Source organism: Triticum dicoccoides, chromosome 3A (assembly GCF_002162155.2).
Source record: "Triticum dicoccoides isolate Atlit2015 ecotype Zavitan chromosome 3A, WEW_v2.0, whole genome shotgun sequence".
NCBI classification, from domain to species: domain Eukaryota; kingdom Viridiplantae; phylum Streptophyta; class Magnoliopsida; order Poales; family Poaceae; genus Triticum; species Triticum dicoccoides.
Genome location: NC_041384.1, coordinates 655,303,623 through 655,324,391, shown reverse-complemented (window position 1 = coordinate 655,324,391; position 20,769 = coordinate 655,303,623). Strand labels below are relative to the sequence as shown.

General features: G+C 46.3%; 1 long non-coding RNA gene across 1 annotated transcript; it reads left to right on the top strand.

The window, feature by feature from the left end:
• The first annotated feature begins 10,473 nt into the window (after positions 1–10,473).
• Positions 10,474–14,193, top strand: LOC119269977. Its single transcript, XR_005133881.1, has 3 exons — positions 10,474–10,878; positions 11,905–12,013; positions 13,363–14,193. It is a non-coding gene; the product is annotated as an uncharacterized LOC119269977 (long non-coding RNA).
• The last annotated feature ends 6,576 nt before the right edge of the window (positions 14,194–20,769 follow it).

Here is a 20,769-nt window from a genome sequence, read left to right as displayed (position 1 = left end):
TATTACATGACCGTCATCCAAACCGGTTGAAGATATCCCGTGCTACCATCTTCCATCGGATAGATCCAGTAACCAAACGCTCCCTGGCCTCCGTCGGAGTGAGTAGCGACCACATACGGATCAACGCAGTGGCTCGGAAGATAACCTGTAAAAAATGAATATTTGTTGCTCTGTTGAAAACCAAATCATTTCTGCAGTTCCATACTGCCCATAATAAAGCACATGCTCCTACGTGAATGTGTCGTGCTGTTTCGGACTCTATCCCGTTAAGCCACGTTTCAAATAACGTGCTGACAGAACTCGGAGGAGTAATATTAAAGACAATATAGACCGTCCGCCATAAGACTTTTGCCAACTGACACTCAAGAAAAAGGTGTTTGATGGTTTCATCCCGATCGTAGAAGCTACACCTAGTAGGTCCTGTCCAGTTACGCTTTATCAAATTATCCTTGGTCAAGATTACTTGTTTATGTACAAACCACATAAACACTTTAATTTTCAAAGAAACTTTGACAACCCAAACATATTGAAATTAGGAATGGAGCTGTTGACTGATTCCTGTTGTTACACGCACAGGAGTCTGCTCTCGTGATTTTTATTTCCTTTGATGTGATCCTGTAGAAAAAGAATGCAGCTATGCGTAGTAAATATTCAGTACGATTTTGGTAGAGCCTTGGATGTATAAGGCCAAAGCAAGGAGCGTGCCGGATTGAGCAGCGTAATGGAATCGTAACTCCAAGCTGTTGTGGCATGTCATCTTTTTTTTTTCGCGGGTGCTTGTGGCATGCCATCTGCCTTTAAACCAATATAATGTGAACATAGCCTTGTTCCACACAGTCCTCTTAATTTGCACCGATTTGATTCAACTGTGTGTGTATCTACTATTTCTATAAAAAAAAGAGGGCGGAGAATCAAATAATCAGACCCCTCCATCAACAAGATCTAATGGCTCTTAATCCTCCGATGTTTAACGCAACAAATCACGCATTAAGCCAAATCCACCCATCGCTAATCTTCCCCGCCGTTTAAAAAAATAAACCCGTTGCCCGCACACGACCGTACGACCTCTCACCTGCTCCCCGCACGACCTCTCTCGCTCCCTCCTCCACCTCCCGTGCCGTTCGCTGCCTCGCCGTTCCTCCCGCAGCCTCGCGTCGTCGTTAGCCGCGGGAGTCGCCCCGCCGCGCCTAGAGCCGCCTCCCACAGCCGCTCCTGTGAGGAGGAGGCACCCCACACAAGATCCGGCCAGCAGGTGTTCCCTCACCCTATCCCATGACCAGGGATGGACCAGGGAGGCGTGCGCCGCCCGTATGGTTCACTCAACTCACACCGCCGCTAATCTAGGCCTCCTCCACACGCCGTCGATCTTGGGACCTGAAACTCCTTCACCTCACGCATGCAAGTATGCCATCGACTCCAGAACGATGCATACGGCCAACTTTATAAATAAGCAAAAAGGTTCAACAAGGTCTTAAAGTCTCCAACGAAAATAAAGAAAAGCTCACAAGGAGCAAAAAGGCCAATAACAAAACTAGCCAAAAGAAGGCACAACCGTCTGGCATAAGAGAAATAGGTAAAATAATTGCCTATCCTATTACATGACCGTCATCCAAACCGGTTGAAGATATCCCGTGCTATCATCTCCCATCGGATAGATCCAGTAACCAAACGCTCCCTGGCCTCCGTCGGAGTGAGTAGCGACCACATACGGATCAACGCAGTGGCTCGGAACATAACTGTAAAAAATGAATATTTGTTGCTCTGTTGAAAACCAAATCATTTCTGCAGTTCCATACTGCCCATAATAAAGCACATGCTCCTATGTGAATGTGTCGTGCTGTTTCGGACTCTATCCCGTTAAGCCACGTTTCAAATAACGTGCTGACAGAACTCGGAGGAGTAATATTAAAGACAATATAGACCGTCCGCCATAAGACTTTTGCCAACTGGCACTCAAGAAAAAGGTGTTTGATGGTTTCATCCCGATCGTAGAAGCTACACCTAGTAGGTCCTGTCCAGTTACGCTTTATCAAATTATCCTTGGTCAAGATTACTTGTTTATGTACAAACTACATAAACAATTTAATTTTCAAAGAAACTTTGACAATCTAAACATATTTGAAATTAGGAATGGAGCTGTTGACTGATTCCTGTTGTTACACGCACAGGAGCTCTGCTCTCTTGATTTTTATTTCCTTCGATGTGATCCTGTAGAAAAAGAATGCAGCTATGCGTAGTAAATATTCAGTACGATTTTGGTAGAGCCTTGGATGTATAAGGCCAAAGCAAGGAACGTGCCGGATTGAACAGCGTAATGGAATCGTAACTCCAAGCTGTTGTGGCATGTCATCTTTTTTTTTTCGCGGGTGCTTGTGGCATGCCATCTGCCTTTAAACCAATATAATGTGAACATAGCCTTGTTCCACAGTCCTCTTAATTTGCACCGATTTGATTCAACTGTGTGTGTATCTACTATTTCTATAAAAAAAAAGAGGGCGAAGAACCAAACAATCAGACCCCTCCATCAACAAGATCTAATGGCTCTTAATCCTCCGATGTTTAACGCAACAAATCACGCATTAAGCCAAATCCACCCATCGCTAATCTTCCCCGCCGTTTAAAAAAATAAACCCGTTGCCCGCACACGACCATACGACCTCTCACCTGCTCCCCGCACGACCTCTCTCGCTCCCTCCTCCACCTCCCATGCCGTTCGCTGCCCCGCCGTTCCTCCCGCAGCCTCGCGTCGTCGTTAGCCGCGGGAGTCGCCCCGCCGCGCCTAGAGCCGCCTCCCACAGCCGCTCCTGTGAGGAGGAGGCATCCCGCACAAGATCCGGCCAGCAGGTGTTCCCTCACCCTATCCCATGACCAGGGATGGACCAGGGAGGCGTGCGCCGCCCGTATGGTTCACTCAACTCACACCGCCGCTAATCTAGGCCTCCTCCACACGCCGTCGATCTTGGGACCTGAAACTCCTTCACCTCACGCATGCAAGTATTCCATCGACTCCAGAACGATGCATACGGCCAACTTTATAAATAAGCAAAAAGGTTCAACAAGGTCTTAAAGTCTCCAAAGAAAATAAAGAAAAGCTCACAAGGAGCAAAAAGGCCAATAACAAAACTAGCCAAAAGAAGGCACAACCGGCTGGCATAAGAGAAATAGGTAAACTAATTGCCTATCCTATTACATGACCGTCATCCAAACCGGTTGAAGATATCCCGTGCTACCATCTCCCATCGGATAGATCCAGTAACCAAACGCTCCCTGGCCTCCGTCAGAGTGAGTAGCGACCACATACGGATCAACGCAGTGGCTCGGAAGATAACCTGTAAAAAATGAATATTTGTTGCTCTGTTGAAAACCAAATCATTTCTGCAATTCCATACTGCCCATAATAAAGCACATGCTCCTACGTGAATGTGTCGTGCTGTTTCGGACTCTATCCCGTTAAGCCACGTTTCAAATAACGTGCTGACAGAACTCGAAGGAGTAATATTAAAGACAATATAGACCGTCCGCCATAAGACTTTTGCCAACTGGCACTCAAGAAAAAGGTGTTTGATGGTTTCATCCCGATCGTAGAAGCTACACCTAGTAGGTCCTGTCCAGTTACGCTTTATCAAATTATCCTTGATCAAGATTACTTGTTTATGTACAAACCACATAAACACTTTAATTTTCAAAGGAACTTTGACAACCCAAACATATTTGAAATTAGGAATGGAGCTGTTGACTGATTCCTGTTGTTACACGCACAGGAGCTCTGCTCTCGTGATTTTTATTTCCTTTGATGTGATCCTGTAGAAAAAGAATGCAGCTATGCGTAGTAAATATTCAGTACGATTTTGGTAGAGCCTTGGATGTATAAGGCCAAAGCAAGGAGCGTGCCGGATTGAGCAGCGTAATGGAATCGTAACTCCAAGCTGTTGTGGCATGTCATCTTTTTTTTCTTCGCTGGTGCTTGTGGCATGCCATCTGCCTTTAAACCAATATAATGTGAACACAGCCTTATTCCACACAGTCCTCTTAATTTGCACCGATTTGATTCAACTGTGTGTGTATCTACTACCTCTATAAAAGAAAAAGAGGACGGAGAACCAAACAATCAGACCCCTCCATCAACAAGATCTAATAGCTCTTAATCCTCCGATGTTTAACGCAACAAATCACGCATTAAGCCAAATCCACCCATCGCTAATCTTCCCCGCCGTTTAGAAAAATAAACCCGTTGCCCGCACACGACCGCACGACCTCTCACCTGCTCCCCGCACGACCTCTCTCGCTCCCTCCTCCACCTCCCGTGTCGTTCGCTGCCCCGCCGTTCCTCCCGCAGCCTCGCGTCGTCGTTAGCCGCGGGAGTCGCCCCGCCGCGCCTAGAGCCGCCTCCCACAGCCGCTCCTGTGAGGAGGAGGCATCCCACACAAGATCCGGCCAGCAGGTGTTCCCTCACCCTATCCCATGACTAGGGATGGACCAGGGAGGCGTGCGCCGCCCGTATGGTTCACTCAACTCACACCGTCGTTAATCTAGGCCTCCTCCACGCGCCATCGATCTTGGGACCTGAAACTCCTTCACCTCACGTATGCAAGTATGCCATCGACCTGGTCTCGTGCCAAACCTGCTCTCCCGCCAGCCGTTAACCTCGCCTCACCGCGGATCTGAAGCATCGTATTCATATATTCTTCTTCAGGCAGGTTTGTGTGGGCCTCTGCTCCTCTCCAGGCCCCCCCTTCAATCTTCCTCTGTCCCCTGTCTTCCTGGGTATGCTCTGCCAGTCATGGTGCTCCATCGTCATAATAACTGCAGTAGCCTTATTAAATGCATGGTAGTGAACTGAACCTCACGTTCAGATTTCTGTTCGCACTATTCCCCTGTGAAGTCTCTTTGTTTTATCATACACATGATTCAGATTCAAGAGGAGGCGAGGAACTTTCGGCTGTTGATGGATGTACGACAATGAGACCACTGAAATTCAAGAGCTGGCGGGCAACTTTGGGCCATCGATGGATGTACTTGTCAGCAAGGGTGCTACATCCTCATTGCTTAACAAAGCTATGAGAAGAATTGTTCAAGTATCATCTACCACTTCTGAAATATCTTTAACTGTTGAGGTAATTGAATGGCACATATATCAAATAGAATAGCTGAATTGTTGTTCTCACCTTGTCTTTGCTTCTTGATTCTAGGTAAGAACAACTTTCTTTGAAGGAACTGTGTTGATTCTTTAGTTTCAGACATTTATGACTAGGGTGCTTCAGCCATAACAATATATGGCCGATCACGGCAACAACGCTACAACAAATTTGTCGATTGGGACTATACTAACCAGTGTGCATAGAAGGCCCCTGACGATCCGCATGTCATTGGAAATGGTGATATATTCTCATTTACATCAGTTTACATGATTTACATGATTAGTATATACATCAGTTTACATGATTTACAATTTTAGCGAAGTTTGCTTGTGATACACATTTTAACTTGTAATTGTGTAATCAAAATATTTTCAAATAATTACAATTCCTCACTTTTCTCTAAATTTATACCACAAAGCAGGAAGAACTGACAGCAATAATCAGGAAATATGAAATCTAGGCGTTATAGAAAATTATCAGCTATTATCAAACATTTATATGCTCCCATTGTTTTGCATAGCCTATGGAAAGGAAGATTCCCAACAGTGGTAAGGGGAACAAGGTAAAACTTCTCAAAAAATCTATTATCTTTCTTTCACGTAAATGAGGTGTTGCAACTAGCTCAATTCTGCAGGAGCTTGGGATATTTGAGAGCACTTCCAATCATTAACTAAATTAGGGTCTTCAGATTCCACCTTAGTTCCCGATAAAATGAATTATGCTCCAGTTTTTACTTTTCAAAATCTCTAACTTTTGGCCCAACTTTCAATGGTCATCTACCATAAGAAGTGCTATTCATGGCTGCAAAACATTGATATTTCTAGAAGTTTTTAACGCTCTACATATACCTTTTTTGTATCTGGCATGATACCTTTTCAATACTTGCAACCATTCCATAATTTTAATAGCTATTTTTTCTGTCTTCTGCAGTGGCTCAACCGGAGCATATAAACTGTTATATTCACATTTGCTGCTCTTCTACGAATGTCTGACTGATCCCTCTTCTTTGATCTCAAAATTCAGATGACAATTACTCCTATCTTTAGAATCAGTATATTTGGTTCCTGATTGTAGATGCGTAATGGTTGATGACTATGCATTCATATTGTTTATGTAGTTAGTGAAAGGTCTGTATAATGCATAGTTTACATTGAACTGGTAGCTGATAGACAAGGTAAACTGTAGCATGAAATCGTTGTAATTCATGAGGATACATGCAAAGTCAGCATTACTTATGCTCATAGGTCCTAACATTTTTTGTAATACGTTTACTTGCTTAATTAATAACCTCTCTACGTCTCTATAGTAGATGCGATGTTTGATTGATCAGTCTAACAGTGTCTGATCACCACTGAAACAACCTATGAAATGATTTGTTAAACATAATGGAACACATGGTTGGCAGGAAATGTGTATACGTATATGCCCTTATGTGGAACTGTATTAAATTTCTTTGGTGCTAATGCGTGACATTTGATACTTGACAGCCTTGGATATTTACTGAGATAAAAGAACAAAGGGACTTGGATATTTACTGAGATAAAAGAACAAAGGGACTGGGACATCACATTTGGTGAGACACTGAGTATTCTGAAAGATTCAACGTGCTTCTGTCTCGAACACTAGGGCTCTAATATCAAAGGTGAGTCCTCTCATCTCTGAGAGTATGTACAAATTAGGACATTTGCTTTTTCATATTTTCACAGGGACAGTATAATTATTGAAAACTGATGTTGGGTGTGATTATGTACAAGGAAGAAGCTTTTGACTTGTTGAAGACAGAAGGTCTAGCATGTCTCACCTTGATGTTAAATATGCGTTTAATGGGCATTAACAAGCTTTGGATATAAACTACTTTTGCTTTCTTGGCGGCGGCTCTTGGAGGGAAGGAGCATCATGTTGTGAACATTGTTATCTTGAAGACACAACTTTTTGTTGGTTAGCTGGCATTGTTTGATAAAGAAATAGTCAAATGTTGTTTATGTTGCATGAGGTTTTTTAGAGGAGCTCATGCATTCTGAGGATTTCTAAAGGCTTTGGAGTTGCTAATTTGAACAACCCATATGATTAATGGAAGCTCATGTTTGTGTCATCCATTGCGGCTAATTATAGCAAACGTGGGTGGCTGGGTTTTGAATTCAGCCTAAGAGTGTGCCCCCTTACTACTCGTCCCCAGCTGTCATTGCAATCTGGTGTAGTTTGGGTTTGTATCCTTGTAAGACTGATTTTTTCATGTTACTTTTTGTTGGTTTGATTTTTCTGGTGCTAGAACCCTTCCACAACACTATAATGAAGATTTTGTGTGTTTCAGCAAAATACAAACCAACATTTTTTCTCCATGATATCAGGTGCGTCTATAAAAAATAGACGCCCCTCAATGCTTGAAAACATTGCCGCTGAGGTGCTTATTTAGGCTATAAAAATAATATGTTGATTACGTGGGTGGGTTGCACGTGCAAGCTTACTAGTAGAATTAAAATAGACCTTGCTGTTTTGCTGGACTGTTTTTGTTTCAAAATTGCTAGACTAAATACATGCATAAATATCAATGCTAGACTTGCCCAGATTGTTTTTATGATCACTGCATACCTATAGATTACGATCTTGAGCTGTTCGTTATTTGATAAAGGTCAGGGCGATCACATCTGTAACTTACTAGGAGCACTAGCAGCTCACCGCAGGTAACCAGGCTGCATTCTTGGCCTTAGTTACTTGCAGAATATGTGGTGTAATGATCTTAGTTATGAGGATGTGAGATGTTATGCAAGATTAGAGCATCTCCAGCCGTTCGGCCTCCCAGGACGTCGAAAAAACGCTTCCTGGGGCCGAACCGGCGTGAACTTTCGGCGTGGGAGCGAACGTGTTCCCAGCCGTCGTCTCCAGATCGCCCTCAAAAGTCCAAAAACGACACAAAATTCGGCCAAACTCGGCGATTTTCATTCAAATTTGTACAAAAACAAAAACATGATTTAAAACTACATAAAAACGGCCACTACGCCTAGCCCTACTACGTCGCCACTGTCGTCCGCCTTCTACATGCCAAGGAGCCTGTAGAACCGGGTGTAGTCGCCGCCGCCCCCGCCCTGCGTACCGCCGTCACTGCTGCATCCCTGCCCAGGGCGCCGACGCGCGGAGGGTTGGTCGGCCCGGGCTCGACCTCGTCGTTGTTGCTGAGGACGACGACGCCGCCCTCATAGCGGTCGCGGCGCCGAGCTTTGATCTCCGCATAGGCCCGGCGCCGGCGCTCCACCTGCTCGCGAAGTAGTCCTCCTTCGCCCACTTGAGGGCGATCTCGTCGTTGGCGGCCATGGCCTCGTGCTCCTTCTTCATGGGGAGCAACCCCGGCTCGGTCTTCAGCCGGACGAGGCGGTAGGAACGAGGGGAGGGGCGGCTGCCCTCGTTGATGACAAGGGCGCCACTTCGGGTGCGGCGCCCAAGCGGTGTCTCCTGCGGCTCCGGCTTGACTGGGCAGAGCGCTGGCGAACCGGAGGAAAGATAGCCCGAGCCCGACGAGGAGGAGGTCGCCGTCTCCATTCGACGCGGCGTCCAGGAACTACCGCGGCGGCGAGAGAAGGACGGGAGTGGCGGGTACTCCAGGCGCGGCGTGTTGTCGGACTCGATGTGCTTGAGGACGGCCTCGTGGGTGCGGCCGGGAACGCCCCACCATTCGCGCCACCCGTCGGCGTTGAGGCGGCCGCGGGGCAGGGCGCCGTTTGCGGAGGCGACCTGGTCTTTGTGGCGGCGGTCGAAGTACATCGTCCACAGCGTGTGGTTGTCGCCGGCGTACCTCGGCTCATTCCGCTGCTCCTCCGTCAGCGACGACCGGATGCGCGCTATCTCGGCGCGCCTTTTCGCGTCGGTGGGCACCGGGACGCCGCCGGCGTTCAGCCTCCACGAGCCTGGCACCCGCATGTCCGGGGGCACCGTGTAGTCGACCTCGTAGAGGAGGCGCATCTCGTCCTCGCACAGATGGTGTTGGCCGAAGCCGTTCGCCGCTGCGGCGTCTCCTGGGTAACGCTCAGCCATTGCTCGTCGGCGGGGGGAAGAGTGGGAGATGTGGCGAGAATGGCGACTGTGGCGTTCACCGACGGGGAGGTCGGCTTTTATAGCCGAAGATGGGCGGTGAGAAGCTGCCCGTTGGGTGCCGCGTGGCGGGAGCGGGCGGATGCGCATCGCGGCCGCCTTCACTGCGCCGCCCGTAAGGCATCAATGGAAGGCTGACCTGCGTGGCAGCCTTGGCATTGATGCTCGCGGGAACCGAGGCAATGAGGACAACGAAGGCGGCGAGTCGCTGACTCGGCGGGCCCATTCCCGTTCGCATCAAAAAATTGTTTCCCCGGCGCCCTCACGCATCGGGTTCGGTCTGGTTTCGCCGGCGCCATAATCGGTCCGAGATGGCGAAAAATGGATTTCTGGGAGCGCGGCTGGGTCGAATTTTCGGCACCGACGATAAAAAGGGGGCTTGTTGGGGGTGCGGTTGGAGATACTCTTAGCTACATCAGCTATGAGTATTGCTGCATCTGCGATAAATTGGCCCTGTCATGTAAAATAATACACCCTACTCTTGTAACTTACAATGGAATGGAAACTACATAAGAATTAAAAAAAGTGTTGTCAATTCAGAGTGCTCTAATGACAATGTTTTCCCTAATTCAATCTGTGGATATGAAGAAGAAGAAGAATAGTGATTTATCAGTACTAGTAAGTATGCACGTGCAACGCACGTATCATAATTTTTTTAAAAACCTATTTTAAATCTTAACCTTTTAGTGGGTTTTCTTACCAAGCCATTGAAATATGTCGCATGCCCAACAATGAGAGCGCACATGTAATATACGGTCCACAGACATGTTTTCACAAAAAAATTCACGATTACATAGTGTAATATATGGTCCACTGACATGTTTTCACAAAAAAAATCACAATTACATAAATAGATTATATTTTTTTACATATTTAAAAAAACATTATGTACTACGCCCTTTGTAAACTAAACTACAAAAATGTCAAGTATTAACGTACAAAGGAGATATTTATTAGAAGAATTGATTTTTTAGAGAGATAGAAAATATTGGATTGTTTTTAGAGAAATAAAAAGAATGAATTGAGTCTCGATTGAAAAAATGACAAATATATTCATGTATTAAATTTTACTCCCTCTGTTTGGAATTACTTGTTTTAGATTTGTCTAGATATGGATGTATCTAGCACTAAAATGAGTCTAGATACACCCGTATCTAGACAAATCCAAGACAAGTAATTTAGAACGGAGAAAGTAGAAAACATAGTTAAAAAAAAAGAGATACGACAGAGGAGCCGCCCCCTCACACCGTCACCTACCTTCCCACCGCCCCTCACATTTCTCCCCGTCGTTCCCCATTCTTCCTTGGTCGCCAGCTCCCTCTCTCCACCCCACCCCTCCCCTTCGTCCCCACCGCCAGCAAGAAGTTCGCATCCCCTTTTCATCGAATCCGGTCGCCCAAGTGGGCGAGGAGGTCCCCCAGCTCGGCATGCTCGCGAGCATCCCAGCGTTAGGCTCCGTCGGATGCGCGAGACTTCCACGCCCCTGCTCTTCCAAGCCATTCTTCGAATCCGTTTGCCGAAGTGCCCAAGGAGGCGCTCGAGCTTGGCGTATTCACGGGCGACCCAGCGCGAGGCGGGCGCGGAGGCCCGCAACAAGCTAACAAGGAGCGGGCGTGGGTGCACAAGAATATCTGGGCACAGTTCGATGCCTCCACTGGTATGAGCAAATCAATTGTTGCTTCCTTCTCTCTGTTGCTTGTGGAATGAGCTAATAGATCGCTTCAAAATGCTCTGAGCTTGAGCACACAAAGGAAAGGTACAGCTGAGCCGTGGAGATGTGCAGGAGCCAGTGAGATACGGCCACCTCCCAGCCAGCTCACCAGCCTCCGCGAAGATGTGTAGGAGCCAGTAATATATGGCCATTGCATGTTCTCACATTTTATCTCTCTAATTGATTCTCACGGCTCAGCTCCAGCTTTCCTTAGTGTACTGATTGATTATTTTGCAATTTGCACAAGTCAATAATATATTAATGTTATGAAATGAATTCTCATCTCTGTATTAACCATCAGGATTAATTCTGACTTGATCTTAGTCCTTAGACATTACTTCGTGTCTGGATTATCCTATCTTTGCAATTAAGTTTTAATTCATACTGTACGTTTACCATGTACTAATGTACAAATGTAGTTTCAATCAGGTGTGCCTCCGTGTGATGTGCTATTCAAAATCCCTCTACATATTTTCCCCCTTCTTAAATTGTGTTATTCAAGATACAATGGCACTCGATAATACTTGCTAAGAAGGTCTGCAATATGAACTAGACTGTTGCTTGCCAGATGACTGGAAGATGGGTACTTCATCCTCTCTTTTTTTGTCAAGCAAGATAAATAAGGTTCATGCATTGTAATGAAAACTGCAGATTTAGCTAAACTCAACTGATGGTGTAATATATCTTCCTATGAGCAGCAATAATGATATATTCTTAGGAGTAATAAGGCGTCGCTGCATAAATATACTTGACTTTCAAATGAGTGTGTCAAGAGGTTTAATTAGCGTCGATCCCTACTCTAATTATAGCTGGATATCTCACTCCTGTACTATTTGAAACTTATCAATTAGATCTTCAGAATAACAGAAATTTTCTAGATAAGCTAACGTTAGAAGGGGAAGTAAACATTAAACATTTCAGATAGTGAAGGTGAATATCTGATATGTAATCATTGTGTGTTTCCTGCTGTAGATAAATTTGCTTGCAGGGCTCTTGATGATATATCCACTTTCATCAAATGCTTAAGGGTATGGTCACTTGGAGAAGACATAGCTATGACTACAAAGATCTGTTTTTCCAGGTGACGAATTGTAACCTTATATCCTTTATTACTTGGAATTGAAAATCACTGGAAACAATCCGTAATTAATTTGGAGAGAATCTCTTATTCTTTTCTGTCTTGCTCCTGTTCAACATAGGTTTAAGTGTTTTAAACGTTGTTATATTTCTTTATGGAGGGAGTATATCATTATCATTATCATGGTATATTATTGCCATTGAGGAGTCTTCCCATGTAGCATTTAGATCACCATCAGGTGCAGACATACCCTTTCTCCCACATACTACAGCAGTATCCCTCCAATCTGATGTATAGAAATTTGCTTGCTAAGAAACTAATCAATAAAGGGCAGCCCCAGTGCATGTAGCTCCCGCTTGCGCAGGGTCTGGGGAAGGGTCCGACCACTTTGGGTCTATTGTACGCAGCCTTTCCCTACATTTCTGTAAGAGGCTGTTTCCAGGACTTGAACCCGTGACCTCATGGTCACAAGGCAGCAGCTTTACCACTGCGCCAAGGCTCCCCTTCTTGCTAAGAAACTAATCAATAATCTATGAAATTTAACTGGATTAATTAAGGATCAAGCCACTCACCTTGTGGCTACAATCCACCAGATCCATCTCTCCATGTTCCTGCATGTGAAGAATTGATCAATTCTTTAAGTCACTAGTACTGCATACCTTATACATGAAGCCCTTACTAAAAATTCAGAAGAATAGTTCTCAAAAAAAAATTCAGAAGAATATGCAGAATATCCATTTTTATTGACATAGATATCTGCAGTCCTAGACAAAATGTGACCATAATCCACACTACTACACATGAATTACTATATAGCTACCTTATGGGGCCTATATGCCTGATCCTCATATCTTGTTTGGCGAAGAGTTCACCAGTTGCATTTAGTCTTGAATGGAGAAGATTGCACATGTTATTGTACAACTGGGCAATGGTGTGGAGCTCCATAAGCGATGGCGGCGACTCTAGCTGTCCTTCTGGCCTAAGCATCCCAACAGAGAAGCTTTAGAAACTAATCTGTTTACTCCTCGTTCAGGATCAGTAATGAACATATTATTGCACAAATTAATTTACCAAAACCGGGTTCTCATTTTTGGTGATGAAACTGTAGCAACATTGGCATGGTTTTTGTCAATACTACAAAAGAGGGGGATATTTGATCATTGCAAACACCATTGATGCAGGCTTGACACAACTGGATTATAGATCAATTATCTTCTCACTTCAGTAACACCATGATCTTGTACTTGCTTTTTTGAAAATAATGGAAGAACAACCTATGATCTGGTACCAATTTTTGGCACAACCATTAATTCCCAAAGTGATTCACCAGAGTGCTTTATGCTTCCCAACAGGTATGCATTGTACAAGATGGATTTCCTCTTAACCGATTGGAAGCATACCGCAACATGGATGCACACAAGGGCTAGCCTAAGCATGCAGGTAGATGGATTATAGACGTCTTGTTAATGCTGGTGCAAGGATGCAATATCCATGAACGAGCGCAACGTCGGTGGATCTGTATGTTAGAGTTCAGAATTTTGAAAGAAAGGGGATATGGGAAACAAGAAGAGGGGAGCTCTACCTTGGCTAGGATCCATGACGGCGAGGTAGCACCGCCGACTGTTGGGACCAGGTGTTGGGCGTCTGTTGGGCGTTGCCGCCGCCGGTGTCGTGGGCAGGCGGCTTGGGGTGCTCGACAGCGTAGGTGGCCTCGATGGCCTGGAACTCAACCTCGCTCGTCCGCGACATCCCAGTAGAATTCGTCGGCGTCATGGGCGGCGCAGCCACCGGAGCTAGGGCTCGGCGACGTATGGAGGTGCGGCGGCATTGAGCGAGAAAAAAAATCATGATGCCGATCGATCTGAAGGGCAGAGCGTGTGCGGGGCAGACGTGGGTCAAGGGCTGAACGTGTGCGGGGCAGACGTGGGTGGCAGAACATTGAATCTGAGCCAACCAATCGGATGGCAGACCGCTGAATTAATCTGTGCTGTTAGATTTTATTAGATGTAATTGATCGTGGGGTGTAGGTTATCCTGTGTATATTTTATGGTGTGGTTGTAGGGGAATTCATGTTTGCTCTTTTAATAGTAGTGTAGATGTAGATGTAGATGTAGAGGTGTTTTTTTTTGAAACATGGGCAAAAGACTTGCCTCATTCATTAATAAAGGAGGAGAGTTTTAGAGTACAAATTAGTGGCTCCACAACATAGCCCGTCCGTCAATAAAAGGGAAAATAACAACTACTCTCGCGGCATGATAATGCTCAGGTGCCTAGCTCCTGCCGTGACCCAAAGTTTGGCTTCATCTTGGATTAGTTTTAGAATGTAGAGGGGGGGGCGTTGATTTCTTCCTAAAAACTCTAGCGTTCCTCTCATTCCAGATGACCCAACCGACAAGCATAGTAAGGGAAGCCATGGCCTTCCGGTTCGCCGTATTGGGCTTCGACATGTTTGTCCACCAATGTTTGATGCTGCGCTCCGCCTGCCATTGATGGATCTCGAGAGCCCCTAGGCCAAGCCACTCCTTTACCAATCTCCATACGCGCAAGGTGAATCTGCACCGAAAGAAGAGGTGCGCGGACGTCTCGTTTGCCCTTCTGCAGAGGGTGCATAGGCCGCAATTCTCCCAACCTCGCTTCTCCAATCTATCCGCCGTCCATATCCTGTTTTGAATTGCTAGCCAAGAGAAGAACTTGACCTTGGGAGGTGCCCAAACCTTCCAAATAGTCTTGTTCATGGTTGTCGTCGTGGAGCCCAAGAACTGGATCCTATAAGCAGAGGCCGCCGAATACTCACCGTTGGCCTCAAATTTCCAGGATATGTCGTCATCAATGTCCGGTGAAAGCTAGAATTGCTCCAAGTGGACCCAAAGGTACACAAACTCCACAATGTGGTTGATCGTTAGGTTGATGGAAGGATCGATCTTGTGCACCCAAGCATTGTCTCGCAGAGCATCCCTCACCACCCACTTCCTTTCCTTGGAGGCTGTGACGATGAGGGGGCGATATCCTTAGGTTTTTCCCTCTCAACCATGGTGCCTCCCAGAAGGGCGTCTTCCCTCCATTTCCCACGGTAATGACGGTGGAGGCGTAGAAGAGGTCCATATCCACCTTAGAGCACGGGTTTCCTAATCCCACCCATAGTCTAGTCGGGTCCTTCCACTCCACCCACGGCCATCTCAACCTTAGAGCTCTTGCAAATTTCCCCAATTGCAGCACTCCAAGCCCGCCGAGATGCGTAGGGCGGCAAACAGTCTCCCAGTTGACCTTGCATTTTGCACCTGAAGTTTGACTCTGAGCCGACCACAGGAAAGCACGCTCAATTCTATTGACATTGTGTAGCACACCGGCGGGAATGTTCAGGGATGTGATGTGGTAGACGACTTGTGAAGTGAGGACCGATTTGACCAAGGCTGCCCGGCCTATTGTGGTGATGTTTCTCCCTTGTCATGGAGGAAGCCTCGCAGCCACCTTGTCCTCAAGGTGTTGGAAGTCCACCCTTTTCAGCTGCCAGATGGATAATGGGAGTCCCAGGTACTTCAATGGGAAAGAAGTTCACGAGGCGGGTAGATTGTGGAGTATGTCGTCAAGGTTTAGGTTGCCACAGTGAATTGCGACAACAGAGCTCTTCTGAAAGTTGGTGGACAGACCGGTGACCCCTCTAAAGGCACTAAGGATGGCCGCAAGGTTGGCCACGTCTTCCCGTGAGGGGAAGATGAAGATCGTTGCATCGTCGGCATACAGGGAGGTACGAACAGTAGATCCACGCCCTCGGATTTTCTGCAGCAGGTTGTGACTCGTGGCAATGTCGAGGAGCTGCTGCAAGGGGTCGATCGCGAGGACAAAGAGTAGGGGTGAAAGGGGGTCCCCTTGTCTGAGCCCTCGACCATGGCAGATGGCGGCCCCGGCAATACCATTGAGGAGGATGCGCGAAGAGGACGTGCATAAGAGGGCTGTCACCCAATCCCGAAAGCGGTCCGGAAATCCCAACCAACGGAGTAGGTCAAGGATGTACTCCCATCATACCGAGTCAAAGGCCTTCCGGATATCCAACTTGAAGAGCAAGGATGGAGTTTTGTTTCTGTGTAGGCGTCGCGCGAGGTTTCTCACGTACATGAAGTTGTCGTGGATGCTTCGTTTCTTGATGAAAGCACTCTGCGCAGTGGAGACAAGGTTATTCATGAAAGGGCAAAGGCGGGACGCCAACACCTTGGCGATGATTTTAGCAATAGCATGGATGAGGCTAATGGGGCGGAAATCCCCGATCTCCTCCGCCCCATCCTTCTTTGGTATGAGCACAATGTTGGCCGAGTTGAGCCAGTGAAGATTTGTCATTTGGAGGCTACTGAACTGGTGAATGACTCTCATTACATCAACTTTGATAATGTGCCAACATTTCTTGAAGAAGCTTCCCGTGAATCCATCCGGTCCCGGGGCCTTGTCGCTCGGCATAAGATCAATGGCCGCTTTGACCTCGTCTTCAGTGATGTTGTCGTCAATGCCAGTGAGGTCAACCACCCTAAGGTTCAGGTTCTCCCAGTTTAGATCCATCGATCTGGGTTGTCCCCCTCCCAGACTGTTCGCAAAGTGGTCATGGATAATTTCCTCTTTTTCCTCATGGTCCGTGATCCATCCAGAATTCTTCTTGAGCCTGTGGATGTGATTCTTTCTTCGCCTTGAGTTGACCCTGAGGTGGAAAAATTTGGTATTGGCGTCTCCTTCCTTGATGTTAGCAATGCGAGCACATTGGTTTTTGCGCGCCCTCTCAACCGCTGCCAGGCTGACGACACGACGCTTGAGTCGAGCCCGAAGTTCCCTTTCTCCCACCGAAAGGACACGCGTCTCTTGGGCAACGTCAAGACGAAGGATGACGAGAGGGCCGCATGAAGATGCAACTTTGCCTTGGAGAAGAGTCTGTTACTCCATTTAGACAAATGACGCCCCGTTTGCTTGAGCTTATGGAAAAGCCGTTGGTATGGCTCCGTGTGGGCACACGGCTCCTCCCAAGCCTTGGACACGGTGTCAAAAAATCCTGGGATACAGGACCAGAAATTCTCAAATCTGAAGCATCTTGGTCGCTTCGGTCCCCTGTCATCAGCAAGGAGAAGGGGGCAATGGTCTGATAGCGAAGAAGAAATGGCGTGAAGCACATGAGAATCAAGATGCATGTCCCAGTCGGCGTTGCAGAAAACCGAGTCCAGCTTGCACAGAGTAGGGTTTTGACGCTCGTTACTCCAAGTGAAGCGTCTGTTCTGGAGGTGGATCTCTTTTAGTTCACAAGTGTCTAGTGTAGCACGGAAGCGGTTGAGGCGGCTGCGATTGATGTTCCTGTTATTTTTATCTCGCGCTCGGTAAATCTGGTTGAAGTCGCCCATGACAATCCATTTAGTGCCATTGATGGGTTTTTGAGCGATCAACTCACTGAAGAAATAATCCTTTCTGTTGGAGGCCGTTGGACCATAGACACTAGTGATCTTGAAAGGGGTATCAGAATGAAGACGTTGACCGTTGCGGAAAGGCAGAACTCAGTGATGTGGACATCGGATATGCGAACGACACTATCATCCCAGAGCATGAGGAGGCCCCCTCTGGATCCAGTGGCCGGACGCTGAGCAAAGCTACGGAGTCTATTACCACCAAGGTAGGAGGCGACGTACTGGTCGACGTTTTCCATCTTGGACTCCTGAAGGCCGACGATGTGGCATGAGGTGGAGGCGATCGTCTCGTGCACAGTCGCACGTCTATCCGGGTCATTTAGCCCTCTGACATTCCAGCACAAAAAATTAACCTTTGTAGAAGTGTAGATTAATAATAGTGTAGATAGTAGTGTAGAAGAAAAAGTTGGCAATGCTTCTAAAATGTATTGGCAATGTCTTCATTGCGATGCACGGATAATTATCTAGTAATTAATAAAGATGAATGCATATATCAATTGATGGAGAGACCGGGCATTTTGACCTCCTTTTCCAAAAAAAAAAAACTAGAACCTAGAGGGGATGGCACCGGCATATACGAAAAACCTAGAGGTGGCCGAAAGCACTTGACTCTTCGATCCCTCCATGGATAGTTTTTGATGATTTCAATGAGATTATATATTGGAATGAAAACGAAGGGTAAGCTAAGGTCCCAGGCTCCCAGCGTTGTAAGCAAAACAGCCTCTGCACTACATTCTAAATGTATACGGCCGTATTATAAGAAATCTAACACATGTACTTCCTCTGTAAGAAATATAAGAGAGTTTAGATCACGCTTTTATAGTTCTTTAGAAGGGAGTACGTATATATGGAATATTTTTATATACATATGTATTAAAATAATTTAATTAGACGATACAATAACAACCGCTTCGTTATCTTTTTCTGCAAATCAACCTATGATTGGATGGTTAAATAAAAAGTGGTATCCCCGCCAGGTTTCAAGTCCCGGTGCTCGCATTTATCTTGAATTTATTTTAGAATTTTCGGCGATGCATTTTCAATGGGAGAAGATGTTTCCGTCGACTGCGAGTCGTCTACGATGACTTCGTAAAATCTCAAGATGATATGCCGGCTCAGTCTCTCGAAGGTGTTCATAAAGACAAGGTGTTTGTGTGTGCATTCATAAAAGTAAGTGTGTGTGTGAGACTATATATATATAGGCGAAGTATCAAGTGAAAACCCCTATTCAGTAAAAACTGAAAACTATTGTCGTACGCCATCTGATCAAAGATGTACGGTGCACAACAAATGTGGGAATCTAACTAGCCACTTAGTCACAACTTTACAGCTAACCCCCTGCACTTACGTCCTAGCATGGTAACGATTAAAAAAACACAAATCAATCCGTGCGAGAGAGACATGGAGGCGGCGGCAATTCGACGGCGACAGACTGCAGCGCCGCTCCTCTGTCGACGGCGACTCGGAGCCCGCGGCCCCGGCGCGACCGCTAATCGGCAGTGCCTACACGCGCTGGTGGCGGCGGCGGTAGCCCCACGCAACGGCGACCTGACGGCCACCGTGATGGTCCCGTGCCACGGCGATCTCGGCGGCCCAGCCTTCCTGGCGCTGCCCCCAGGCGAACTGGTACTGGCCCATGCGAGGGGTGAACGGCGACCTCGGCAGCCCAGCCTTCCTCAGCGGCCTAGCCTTCCCGGCGGCTTGCCCTTCAAAGCTGTTGTTTCTGTAACTGAATGATGAATGGTGTTTTGCTGTAACTGAATGAATGGGATGTATAGTACAGAGAAATCCTTGTTGTTTTGCTGCATCTGAATGAAAGTAGATGTACAGAAAATATTTGAATGGGTGTGGTTATACAAGAAATCTTTGGTCTTTTGGTATTTCTGTACATACTCAAATTGTAGATTTACTAAATGAATGTGAATTGGTTCTAGAAATATGTCTTGTCTGTGTCTATGATGAGCTCAAATTTCTGCGGTATTGTCTGCGACGAATTCAGGATAGAGGGGCCTCTCACTCTAAGATGGGTGCATTTGATTAATTAGATGGTCCATGCCATCAGCAATTGCACTATTGACTGACTGTCTATTCTTCACCTCACAAGACAACATCCCCTGTTCTGTTCGGTGACTTTTCTGTTAGATTTGATTAAATGTTGCTTCCTAGGAGTGACAAACTCATGGGTGTGTTCTTCATGAAAAAATGATACTGAGTATTTGCCATCCTTCATATGCTTCACAGTTATCATGGCCTCACAACCACATCTAGTGATCTTTCTTGCATGTGTTCTTTTCTTCTCTCCATTCAAATCCATCTTGGGTTCATCCTCCTTCTTTGTTCGGAATCCTGATTATGCACAAAGGAAATGCCTCCAGACTATCACATTATCTTTCGTCTTGTTCTGTCCAATTCGAACTGAAAACCCAACGTTGTGTGCATAAGCCTTGTAAAACTCCTCGACTGCTTCCATACTGCCGAATGTCATTCCTACAGTTGGCTTTAAGTTCTCATCGCATATGGGTGTGCATGATGAAATCTAAACATTACAAAACACATTAGTCATACAAGTTACTATTTGTTAGTGGAATTTGAACCAAGTTGTGGTGATAATGTTACTCACACAAACTGGGACGTCCATAGCTCTTTTTTTTGGTGTACTGAAGCTATCCAAATTGATCGGGGGAGGATGCATTTCAATATCATGGCGGCCGCCCTCATTGCAATTATGGGTTTGCAAAATCAAATCACCACCAAGCTAAAAGAAACAACCATGGCATTGGCGTCAACAGTTTGTATCAATGGAGGAAGAAAAATAATCATCAAAAAAATTATATTGCTTACCTGTGTAGGAGGCAGGTTAATGGCAGGGGACAGAGGATCGGTGACACCATTGCTTATAACGAGCGGTAGTGATGCGTGCTCTGGAAGGCGAGTCGTAACCGGCATAGAGCAATGGCTCACGGCCATGGCCGGCAGAGGGCGTGGGATCACGGACAAGGCTGGCAGAGGGCAGGGGATCACGGTCGAGGCCGGTGGAGGGCTAGTGTTGTTGGACGGGGCTGTCGTCGGAGAGCTAGGGCACCTGGCGATCGGCGGCGGCACAGGTCTAGACTCCGTGGCGGCACAGATAAAGCACGATTCGTTTTCCTTTCTTTCTGCTGAATCGTTATTAAGCTAGGACGTAAGTGCAGGGGGTTAGCTGCAAAACTATGATTAAGTGGCTAGTTGGATTCCCACCTTTGCTGTGCACCGTACATCCTTAATCAGATGGCATACGACGATAGTTTTCAGTTTTTACTGAATAAGCGTTTTCACTTGATACTTCGT